The sequence below is a fragment of the Sus scrofa genome, chromosome 1, assembly GCF_000003025.6.
Source record: "Sus scrofa isolate TJ Tabasco breed Duroc chromosome 1, Sscrofa11.1, whole genome shotgun sequence".
Taxonomy (NCBI): Eukaryota; Metazoa; Chordata; class Mammalia; order Artiodactyla; family Suidae; genus Sus; species Sus scrofa.
In genome coordinates, this window is record NC_010443.5 from 162,583,985 (window position 1) to 162,596,260 (window position 12,276).

The 12,276-nt window shown below is 44.4% G+C and overlaps 1 protein-coding gene across 7 annotated transcripts in view; it reads right to left on the bottom strand.

The window, feature by feature from the left end:
* NEDD4L (neural precursor cell expressed, developmentally down-regulated 4-like, E3 ubiquitin protein ligase) overlaps positions 1 to 12,276 on the bottom strand; it is a 372,463-nt gene that overhangs the window by 219,932 nt on the left and 140,255 nt on the right. For 2 of the 7 annotated variants that reach the window (XM_021073903.1, XM_021073884.1), the window contains exon 1: positions 460 to 3,247. The exons of the other annotated variants lie outside the window; for them this stretch is intronic. The gene's annotated coding sequence lies outside the window, so the exon portion shown is untranslated. Of the gene's footprint in view, positions 1 to 459; positions 3,248 to 12,276 lie in introns of those variants that run through there. 7 annotated transcript variants of the gene reach the window in all.

A 12,276-nucleotide genomic window follows, 5' to 3' on the forward strand; every position in this document is an offset into this window, starting at 1 on the left:
TGACAGATCCCTTCACTGTATCTATTTTAGACATTTTAGGAACACAGTGATGACAAATGCAATAATTTATTCATAAAGGGGTGTGGGGGGAAGCACCAGAGCAGTAGCTGTATAATAATTTTTCACTGCGCTGAGAAAAAACAAAAAAAACAGGTTTCAAACAAGATGGCATGGGTTAAATACAATTATTCTTTCTCTTTCTTTGCCTTTTTTCTTTTCCTCTTTCTTAAATCCATTAAACATTTTTTGCATGCTTCAAAAATCAAAATATAGACAGTGAAAGAAAGGCAAAAAGGCAGAAAGAAAGAAAGAAAGGCAGAAAGAAAGAAGCAAAGAAAGAAAGATCAAATAATTGCCCAAATTCTGGCTCATTTAGAGTAAAGCTAATGGGTCGTCTGTAAAAGAAGATTTTCTTGACATTAACCAGGGAAAACGGAATCCTTTGTGGCACTTACTTACCAGATGCCAGGCAGGAAGACCTCGGTTTAAAGGGAAGAGCGATAGAGAGTGGCTGGTCTAGATGCAGGCGGCTGTCCGTTTCCCCTGACAACAGCGGCAGTGAGGAGAAATCCTGGACTCTACCCGTCCTCTCTGTTGACAGGTGATCAACAGCCTGGAGCAAGAGCGTGTGTCCGAGGGAGGTGCCAAGGGGAGGGCTCGGCAGCAGCTCCCGCCCAGGTAGGGCCCTGCTGAGAGCCACCCACCCAGACACCCCGGAGCTGTACCCAGTCAGGGCTGTGCTGAAGCCTGTCTGGGCTGGGAGCCGCCGCTGCCGCCTGCCTTGCTCCAACAGGGAGCAGATTCAGATGAGAGGAAGAAGGAAGAGGCTCATCCCAGGCAGCAGAACCAGAGGCTACAGGGAGAACTTTGTGGATTCAAGAAACACCAGGCACCATTCAAACCACGCCCTCCAACACGGCCCCCTCAGCGTCGTGAAAGTTAACAGCCAACTCACAGTAAGAAGAGCACATACCTGGCCTGGCCCAGGTAATCTTGGAACCTCTGGAACCCCAAAGCACACAGAATGTCCCTTTTGGAAAATTAATGGCATTCTTCTGCCTAAACATTCCTGCCAGTGGTGAGAGGAAGAGCAGTGGAGGAAATGAAGAGACCCCTCTGGATACTACTGTTTAAATAATTGCTTAACTGTCATTATAGAGATGGAGCGAGCATCTATTTTCTTCATCAGATAAAATTAACTTTGGATTCCATCCATCTCCACCACCTCACTAGCTGGGGGACAATGGGCAAGTCCTTGGCCTAACTCCACCTCTGGCTTCCTCATCTGAAGAAACAGAATCTAGAAACCTCCCGCATGCATGGTTAGAAGCTGGTAAGCCCCCAGGCAGAGAGGCAGTCGCTGACCCTTCAGTAGCAAAGGCTCTAAAAGTACTGTCCTGAATCAACCACAGCCACTCTTCACCTTCCCTCAGCAGAAACTCGGATGCAATGCATGTATGACAGCAAAAAATGTTTCTCCCACTCGTTATTTTGAACCAATGTCTCCCACAAGTGGGGGAGGGGGGCAATTTAAAACTCATTTTTCTGTGCAATATTCAAAGACAGGTCATCCCAAACCCAGCCATGGATACCAAGTTGCAGCCCAAGTTAGCGGTCTTTGCCCCCAATTCTCTGGTAATCCCACTTCAAGGTCAAGAGCACACCCACTTTTGAGAGCAAGGAGTGTTTAGGGAAAGAATAGGCTCTTAATTGAGCCTGAAGGTCTTTTTTCTTTAAGGCTTCCCTTTAAAAAGGCAATTACGTCTCAAAATGGAATTCACAGGTTCCTTATAATTCCACTCTTTAATCTGAACGACAATGGCCTGCGTACCTGTTCAAGGCTACACTTAGAGACCTTCAGCGGGAGGGGGAGGCCCAGGTCCCGCTGGGCCAAGAAGCCACCATCACCATCTGGTGGTGGATCTCGCACACTGCAGTGGTGAACCCCACTGCGTCCTCAATCCATTCTCCAGGAGGCAGCCCATCTGAATTCTTGCTAGTTTGGCCGCTCTGGAACAACCTTTGTTCTCTCCAACCCAAATCATCTTCTCAAACTTCCTCATTCCCTACCACCTCATTCCCACATCCAGCACCCAGTGATTTGGCTCCAAAGAATGAAATTCCCCAGACAGGTGGGGGGGGAGGCAAAGAGTCAGTGTATCCCCAAAACAGCCAAGAGCCAATTTTTCCCCCCCTTTTCCTTTTAGGGCCACACCTCAAAGGTGTGGAAGTTCCTAGGGTAGGCATCAAATTAGAACTGCAGTTGCAGGCCTATGCCACAGCCACAGCAACATGGGATCCTTAACCCACTGAGAGTGGCCAGGGATCGAACCCACAGCCTCAGGGACACTATGTCAGCATTCTTAACCTGCTGAGCAGCAACCGGAACTCCAGTCAAAAGCCAATCCTAATGAAAAAATAAGAGGCAGGTATCTCTACTACAAAGGGAAGAGACCAGTTGAAGATCCAAGACAGACCAAAGAAGAGACAGAAAGATGTGGGTGGGTTCCGGCAAGTGATGCTGTGCAGCTGGAGGAGAGAACAGGCTGGAAATCAGGTCACCAAGAGCTATCAATCAGGTGACACTGCAAGAAATGCTCTTAAACCACCTCATTCCTCCAACGCCTTCATCCCTCTCGGACAAATATATCTAAGTCCAGGAGGCCCTTAAAAGCAGAAAACAACCTTAGGAAAAATTAGCCAGAGGAAGTGAGGGCCATGGAGAAAGAAGAAATTGGAAAATTCATAGTTAAGTGGTGTCAGTAAGGAAAATTCAGAGTTAAGGTGAATACAATCTCAAATGCTGCTAGCAATTTCTAAGCAGTACGGAGCGGCAGTACAATACACGTGGATTTTATGGGAAGCTGTGAAAAGGCCTGGGCGACCAGATGTGCCACAGCTGGCAAATCGTCCTCAGCATCTGAGTAGCAACATATGCTTGGTGTATGAGAGAAGAAGATGCCTCTTTTAGTGACAAAAGGACATAAGAGTTTTCAGGACTTTATAGCACATAAAACGCTCTGCCTTTTCCACTCATGCTATACCCCCAATATATGACTGGCAACAACTAAAGCATTGCTATTTCGTTTAATTTTACACTAGACTCATTCAAGAGTCTATTTCTGAAGAGGTAAATTTTAGTAAATTGCCTTTCCATTGTGTGTATACTCTTATTTGTGAAATGGCTCATATGTAAAATCACTTGTAACAAAAACTACAGGCCACACTGGGAGTGTCCGTCCATCTGTGTGTCGTCCCCCCACCCATCCCACCCCCAGAACTGGCCTTGCTCCCTTCTTGGGCTCTTTACTTTCAATACCTCCTTTGCAAACAACTTAGGCACTAGCCGCCCCCACCCCACCAAGGCCACACAGGCTGCTGTGTCATGCTGCCACATGACAATACCCAACATGGGTGCTCATTCTTTGAAACAATCAGAACTTAGGCAAGCAGGCAACTCTATGTACTCAAGGATCTCCTGCCCCCCACCCCAATCTGGAAATCTATGGCCCATATTCAAGGGCCAGGCTGAGCTCAAATCAGTCCCTGATGATAAGTTCCTGGAGGCCCACGCCTCTGTTCTCCTGCTCCCAGGACAGCACCTCTCAGCACGAAGAGGTGGCAGCTGAACTCCAGGGAAAGACAGATATAGGCAGCTGCAGGCTGCATTCCCACAAACCAACCCTGCACAAAGCACTGGTGTCTGTGCTCAGCTACGCAGGAAACAAACTGGGGGGGGGGGTACATTTCAAAGCCCATCAAGGCAGCCTAGTTAAAAACAGTACAGCGAGTGACAAAGGCTGACATGACTCCCCAACCTAAAGTGGAGAAGTCAGGGGTCAGGAGACCTGAGCACCAGCCCTAGCAATGCCACCCGCCACCATCTTTGTTCCCTTTAAGGCAACTGAACATCCTAACCTTTCTGAAATCAGCAAGCCTCTCATGGGAGAGTCCTAAAGACACTTGACTGCTACCGTGTCCTCTCGGTACTGAGTCAATGGTGCACCTGACCCACGGTGGGCAGTGTGGAGAATCAGGACCCAGCTGTGATCTTGGCCCATTCACTTCATTTTGGCTTCAAGATGCTTGTGTGTAAGGAACACCTTCTTGTCCTGCAGTTACATGATGCAGGCTTGAAAAGTCAAGTCAGCTATTCATTCAGTATTTTCCAAGTTCCCACCAACAGTACCATGTTGGCCCTGGGGTTTCCAGGATTGAAGGGCCTCTCCCTGCCCATCCAGGTCTTATTTTTTCTGAAAAAGGTGTCACCTATGTGTTCCATTTACCACTGGTTATACACCAAATTCTAGCATAATGTAATTGTTCTGTAATGGGCTTATTAAATTGTAAGCTGCTAAGTAAGAGTAAGGCCAACATCTTTAGTGATTTACTAGTTATCTTGGAGCCAGCCTTCCAGGAGCCAGCCTTGGCCCAGTGGACTTAACTACAAAACCCCAATAAACACAGGAACAGCTTCTGAGTTCTGAAATCACAGGCACCATCGCCAGGCCCATGGGCTCAGAGCTTCACTTACTATAACAACATTCTGAACAAGTTTCATTATTCAGCTCCCATTACAGAGATTAGGTTTCTAATCTGTAGGAAAGTGTGACAAGTCGCACTGCTGCCACTCCTATAGAAACCCAAACATAAAAGAAAATTATTCATTGATACAAATCTCAATGGTCAAAAATCTCAGCCATTATAATTATCAAGAGTCCATTCAGAAATTTGTCAATTTAAGATCACTGCCTTAATACTCTTGTTGAAAAGTAGAAAGTGGATTTAAACAATGGGAGTCAAAGGTCAACCATGAGTTGAAAACACAGATTCTCACTCAGATAAAGAGGCTATTTTATTTCTGAAAACTGAAGCTTTTCCAATTATTGTGATAGCGATATCTATTCTTTACAGAAAAACCACACACACACACACACACACAGAGGCAAAGAAAGTAAATATTCCATTTATTCAGTTCTCTGAGATAAAACTATTAATAGACCTTCTGTATTTCAGATCTCCATCTATATTTCCACAAATGTGTAGGCTTCTTACAAAAAGATGACATCAAATGATTGAAACCAATCTGTTATAATGTTTTCAATGTTATAGAATATTTCCATATCATTCAGTATTTATTGGCAACATTTTTAATGGCTTCATACTACTCCATTTTAGAGATTTACCATAATCTAACTTAGGTTGCATTACCTTTTTCATTACAACAAACAATACTTCATCCTTAGAGCTAAAGCTCTGGATATACAAGGAGATATGTATATAAATACTCGGCCTTTGAATACATGAGGATGTAATGTATTCTCCTCTATTCCCTTAAGGGTGAGTTTCTTTGAAGTATGTTGGTCAGATCATCAGACACATGCTTTTTTCTTTCTCTATATTTGATAACATTAATATATTTATAAAAGAAAATATAGAAAATAAAAAAGCAAAAATAACTGATAATCTTACCACCTGGATATGGTGTTAGAACTGTTATACACCCTTTCCAATATTTTATACATACATATATATAATGTGTATAAATATATAATGTGTGTATATATGTATATATGTGTGTGTATATATACACACATATCTTTTATAAAAACAAATTTTTAAAAACTTTGCCTCAAGAAACACTTAGTTTGGTTTTACTGAGATTTCGATTTTTTCCTTTTTAGAGAATTTCACATAAGATATCCAATTTGCCTACTTTAAATTTAGTAACATGAATCATTACATTTGTATTCAGTAAGAAACATGAAATAAAAGATACTGAGTTCTCTTAAATGGCTCCCAACGGACACAGGGAGGAAGAAAGCAAGGACAGGAAAAAGGTAGAAGATGGGGAAAAGGTAAAGAGAAGAGAGGGTGTAAAACTGCACCAGCAGCACTGCCTTTGGGCTGTTGGCTTCACTCTGAACTATCACTGCCTTCAAAGTCAAACGAACCCCTGACCAGGATGTGGTTATGGCCCGACTCAACACCTTCATCTGTTCTGTATCCAGTTCATTATTGAACTTGATAGTGCTGTCAACTAAAGCAGACAAACAAGCAACAGGCACAACCTAGAAGATGAGAACTCTGCTTTATTCGGGGAGCTTGCTGAGAACTTAAGTCCGGGAAGCAGCCTCTTGGATCCAAGGGACTGCTCCAAAGAATTAAGGGAGGAGCCAGGATATATAGGAGTTTTTGCAACAAAACGCAGGTAGTCAGGACATCGAAAGATTACTGTGAGACTCACAGACATAGAGCTAACAGACTTGTGGTCGCCAGCGGGTGGGGGGAGGGGTGGGTCGGAAGTTTGGGATTAGCAGGTGTAAATTGGTATATACAGAATGGTCCTACCGTACAGCACAGGAACTCTATTTGATACTAGTGATAAACCACAATGAAAAACAGTATGAAAAAGAATGGTTATACTGGTATAACCGAATCATTTTGCTGAAATTAACACAACACTGGAAATCAACACAACACTGGAAATCAACTATCCTTCAATAAAATAATTTTTTTTCAAAAGACTACTGTTAATTAAAGAAAAAGCGGTTAATGAATTTATTTGGAGATGTCTTTGTATGGGAAGGTCCAAGAGTCTGGGCTTATGAGAATCAGTACTTTGATATGCACCTTAACTCTCTAGGGCCCGTATCCTTCTTTTCTCCACCCCAAATCCCTTCAGGGTGCACAGCCTAGGGAGGCTGCAGTGGCTGAGGGGCTTCATGGCCAGCACATCCTATGCTTACTGATAGGGCAGGCAACATCTTCATCCACAGTGCCAACTCCTTCAGCCACTAACCATCAGACAGACCTGTCTCAGACCACTGAGAACCCCAATCTCAAACCAGTCTCACTGAACAGGTTAAATATGCCTGGGCCAGATGAAGACAGACTAACATACTCATTGTAACCTGAGGTTCATTGTTTTGAAGTAGCTTCCTTCCCCCCAGCTGTGTTATTTCGTCTGCTCTGGTATAAAGGTCATTACCTGCAGTTTTAGTTTGGGTCAGAATGCATGAAGAAGAGAAATACCCCAGAGCATGGCTTTGGGGTTCATGTGGGGAACTAGCCAGAGGTGCTGAACTTTTCAAGACAAAAGATCCTGCTGTCATTCAAACAGCAGGCTTAGCAGAATAGAGAGAGAAAGGCAGCAGAAATCCAGCATGGGCTTTATATAAAGTCTAAAAATAGACACTTGAGGCAGAATTTTAAAGATTCCCAGGAGGTGTCTGGTGTTGAGTAAATATCAGACAAGGATAAAGGCTCTCTGAGAGGCTAGGGGAGTGGAAAGCCCTGGTTAGGCTTCCTTTCCTCTGCCCTGCGCCCTGGACAGTTGAGAGAAAAGTCTTTGTTCCCAGCCCAGCTGCGTAACAAAGGGGCCTGGGAGGGAAGGTCAGGGCTTGGTTTCTGATGCTGGAGAGCCCGTGAGGAGAAATAACTAACTTCTGCTTCTATTCTGCCGCCCAGAGAGACTGGCAGAGTGCAACTGTATTCATTAGAAAGCCAAGGAATGAACTGCCCGGATTGCAAGACTAACACATAAGGATTCCTTGTGAAGCGACAGCCTTCACATCAGTCCTGGTATACATATGTGTTTACTTACCACCATCACTTAGGAGTAGATGAGGCGGGTTGGTGTAGACACTTGCCCATTCCCTGTCTTGGAAGGTCAAGAGCAGAGACTACGGGACGTGTGTGCCACAGTCTTGGAGAGGGCCCTGGGGCTGGATGCTGTGCAGGCTGTGGTCACTGGACAAGGCCACACGCAGGAGCCCCAAGACCTGACCTGCCTCTACCTGCAATTCCAGGTCAACTGAATCAATCTTTTCAGTGAGTCCTGACACCAATACATTTTTGAAGCTCCCCTAAAGCACAGCCAGGCGTGAGAACCCCTGGTTCTAGGGTCTCTTTCAGCTTTCACATTCTATGTATGTATTTTGACTTGTATCTCTTTTTCCCTGTAGGTGAGTGAAGAGCTGATGGAAGAAAGGAGAAAACTATGCACATCAGATGCTAGGCCTAGCCCTAACTGGACCATATCCCCTCAGTGAACATCACCTATGAAAAAAATTAAGTACAATGTTTACATGTAGTGAAGCTCACTAAACTTCAATCCTAGTCATGTAGTTTTTTTTGTTGTTGTTTTTGGGTTTTTTTTTTTGCCTTTTTGCCTTTTTGCCTTTTCTAGGCTCCTACGTCATATGGAGGTTCCCAGGCTAGGGGTCTAATCGGAGCTGTAGCCACCGGCCTAGGCCACAGCCACAGCAACACAGGATCCGAGAGCCGCATCTGCGACCTACACCACAGCTCACGGCTACGCCGGATCATTAACCCACTGAGCAAGGCCAGGGATCAAACCCACAACCTCATGGTTCCTAGTTGGATTTGTTAACCACTGCGCCACAATGGGAACTCCCCTAGCCATGTAGTTTTTAAATGTCTGCTTTATTTCTCTTGTGGTTTACAGCTAAAAAAAATGTTGCTCACCATTGGGTTCTACAGGAATGAAGTCACTAACCCCTGCCATCCGTGACCTTTAACACATCCAGAAAAGAGTTCAGGATGGAAATCAGGAACGGAGCGCTCCATGCTCTGGGAAAAACTGGCAGAACAGGGCTTCAGAGAGCTAAGATATTTTCAGGAGAAAATTTTATGAGCTCAATTTCTTCCATCTTTTCATACATAGAAAAGGGCCAAAATCATAAATGGAGACACCTGCTCCTTGTGACTGGCAGCAACCTTCTACCGAGACATACGCTTGGTTGCACATACTCCAAAATCACATATATACTGTTGGCCCCTCCTGCCTCTTCAGAGCAGTTCCTCTGAGCTACCTGAGAACAGAGGCCATCTCCCGGGCTACGGTCCTCGCAAATACCCGAACAAAACTGAAACTCATAGCTCTCAAGTTGTGTGGTGTTTTTGTTTCTTTGTTGTTTTTCAGTTGACAATGAGAACCCTAAGACTTTTTTCCTTCCTAACCCTTCTTTCCCACCCCCTCTAACTACCTGACTTTCCATGAGAGGCTGCACTTCTCCCCCAGTTTCGTGTCCCCCCCATTCCCCACTCCCTACTCCTCAATGCAGCTGAGTGACTTTTCCAGGAATGAGTGTAGAAACACAATGCTCTGAAGAGAACAAATGTGAGGTCATAACATAGTTCCTCCAGGTCACGCAGGCCTGTCTCAAGCCACCTTAAGTGAAGCTGAGAACAACTGATCAGTGAAGACCACCAGCCACAGAGACAGCAGAAGCCTCACAGCACTGGGCGCTGTGCCCAGTCCTTCCTGCCCAGAACAATCCTGTCCACTGTCTGCTGCTTAAATTCCTTCCAAGCGTCTACTACCTACCTCAGACATGACTTTCTTGCCTGACCATGTGAACATGAGTTCTCTGCCTAGAAGCAGAGAACCAGGGATCTGAACCCTTTGCCACATCAGGACCATCAGTGACCTTCATTCTCTGCTGGTGGTGTAGACTAGTCAGTCCCAGCTCATCCCCATCCCTTAGTTGTTGGAGTGAGGGTGGGGGTAAATGCCAATGGCCAGGCCTCACCCCAGACCAGCTGGGGCCAGGCCAGGGCGCCCCAAGGCCTGGCAGTGAGGATGAGAGCAAAGTCTGTGCAAACTGGGGTTGAACCCAGCTCTGCCACTTCCCTGCTATGACTTCAGGCGAGTCACTTAACCTTTTTGATCCTCTGTTCTTCTCATCTGGAAATCACAAGAATAGTTTCTATCTCCTAAAATTGATGCAATGAGTATGATTTAATTATAATGCATAGAATCACGATGTCTCAAAATACAATAGGTCTTAGACTCCACTGCTTCATCCATAAATGACAATAACGAGGGCCAGAGATACCTATGGGGAACGCAAAGAGGAAATGAAGAGAGGAGGGAGTGTGAGTCACTGGGCTGGATTTTTTTTTTTTTTTTTTTTTTTTTTTTTTGCTTTTTTGCTTTTGCTTTTGCTTTAATATAAAAGGAGTGGGAGTTTCTGTCATGGCTCAGCATCCATGAGGACGTGGGCTCAATCCCTGGCATGGCTCAGTGGGTTAAAGATCTGGCCTTGCCGTGAGCTGTGGTGTAGGTCGCAGATGCAGCTCGGATCCCGCGTTGCTGTGGCTCTGGTGTAGCCTGGCAGCTGCAGCTCCACTTAGACCCCTAGCCTGGGAACCTCCATATGCTGCAGGTGCCGCCCTAAAAAGACAAAAAAATAATAATAGCATGAAGGAATCATTTTTGCCACTATAGGTCACTTTAAAGATCATACACTCCCCTCCTCCCAGGTCAGGGGTAACCCAATAAAAGGCAGGTCCTCAACTCTGCCAGAGCCACCCTGTCTCTCTGCTATGAATGGGAGCCCAGATAGAGGAAACTTGGCTGAGAATCAAAGCAGCAAAATAAATAAATAAATAAATAATAAAAGGAGAGCGTGGATGAGAGCACAGAGCTGATGCTGACATTGGGACACAGGTTCGGGTGTTTTTTAATGGACACTGGTTATTTCTAATCATTTCTGATTGCATCAAGGAGCAAATGCACATTCTTGTATCCCCTTCACTTCACACATGTGCAAGTGTATCTTCCAGATAAAAGAACAGAATTGCAAAGTGCTGGCTCTCCCCACACAGGGACTTGTCATTTTGGATAAATTTCCAAATTGCCGAAGGTTATACCCACTTCTTCATAACTCTCCAATAAGAGGGTCAAGGGGAGATATTTCTGCGAACTCATATCAACATATTGCTATTAAAAATTTCAACTTTGGACAAAATGATAGCTGAAAAAGGTCTTTATCATTAGAGTCTGAATAGCCAATTATTTTATTATAAGTGAGGCTAACTATCTCAGTATGTTTCTCTCCGGTGTTCCTTTTCTCTGGAACTGTCTACCCGTATTCGTTGCTCTGTGCATTTAGCAATTACGTTATAGGTTATGGATCGCTTTATTAAATTGTAGGTCATCATTATATAATAAGAAAAATCAGCTCTTTTTGTGCGATAGAAACTGGCAATGCTACCCCCAGTTAGTATTTTTTTTTTTAACTTTCTCGTGTGTTTTTGGCCATGCATACTCTTTAGACATATTCAGTCTGGTCACTCTTTGCTTCCTATTTTTTTTGTTGTCATTGAGATGAAACCCCTTTGAGCCTCTTTTTTTCCCCCCTTTTTGGCTGCCCCTTGGCGTATGGTATTCCCGGGCCAGGAATCAGATCTGAGCCACAGCTGCAACCTATGCTGCAAGCTGCGGCAATGCCAGATGGTTAACCCACTATGATGGGCTGGGGATCGAACCTGCATCCTAGTTTGCAGAGATGCCACAGCAGGAACTCCTTGTGCTTCCTTTTTTTTAAAAAAAAAAAAAATTCTTAAGGTCTGTAGCAGTTCTTAATTGCTAGTTTTAAAGTGTGTATTGTACCCTCCCTTTCCAAGGTATCATTCCTTTTGAAATGTGGTCCCAGCAACTCCCACTAACTCCAGGCTCCACAGTAGAAACTTACAGGGAAATGAGTCTTATTTGGGCCACAGGCTTTAGTAGGATCACCCCAGGCTCCTCCCACTACAGGCCTCCATATCATGCCTGTGGCCTCAGCATAAACTTGTAGTGAGCTGCTCACTGGCACTGACCTCTAACAATTAGCATCACTGATTAGAGACTGCTGACAGAGTGTGGTTTCTTGTCATGGGGGACAGGTGAGCAGAGCTTAGAAAAAGAACATCCTCTTGTACCCAAAATACAAGTCTGAAAAACACTTCTTGAAGACACGTGCTAATCCTTGAGAGAAACTTTAAAAACTGACCCAGCTCAATCAAAACTACAATGAGGTTATTAACTCACACAGGTCAGAATGGCCATCATCAAAAAGTCTACAAATAATAAATGCTGGAGAGGGAGTAGAGAAAGGGAATCTTCCTACGTTGTTGGTGGGCATGTAAATTGTATGACCACTATGGAGAACAATATGGAGGTTCCTTAAAAAACTAAAAATATAACTACCATATGACACAGCAATCCTACTCCTGGGCATATATCCAGAGGAAAGCATAATTCAAAAAGATACATGCGCCCCAATGTTCATTGCAGCGTTATTTACAACAGGCAAGACATGGATGCAACCTAAATGTCCATTGACAGAGGAATGGTTAGAGATGTGCTGTACACAGACAGACAGACACACGCAAATATTACTCAGCCATGAAAAAGAATAAAACAATGCAATTTGCAACAAGAGGGATGGACCTAGAGATTATCAAACTGAGAGAAGTCAAAGA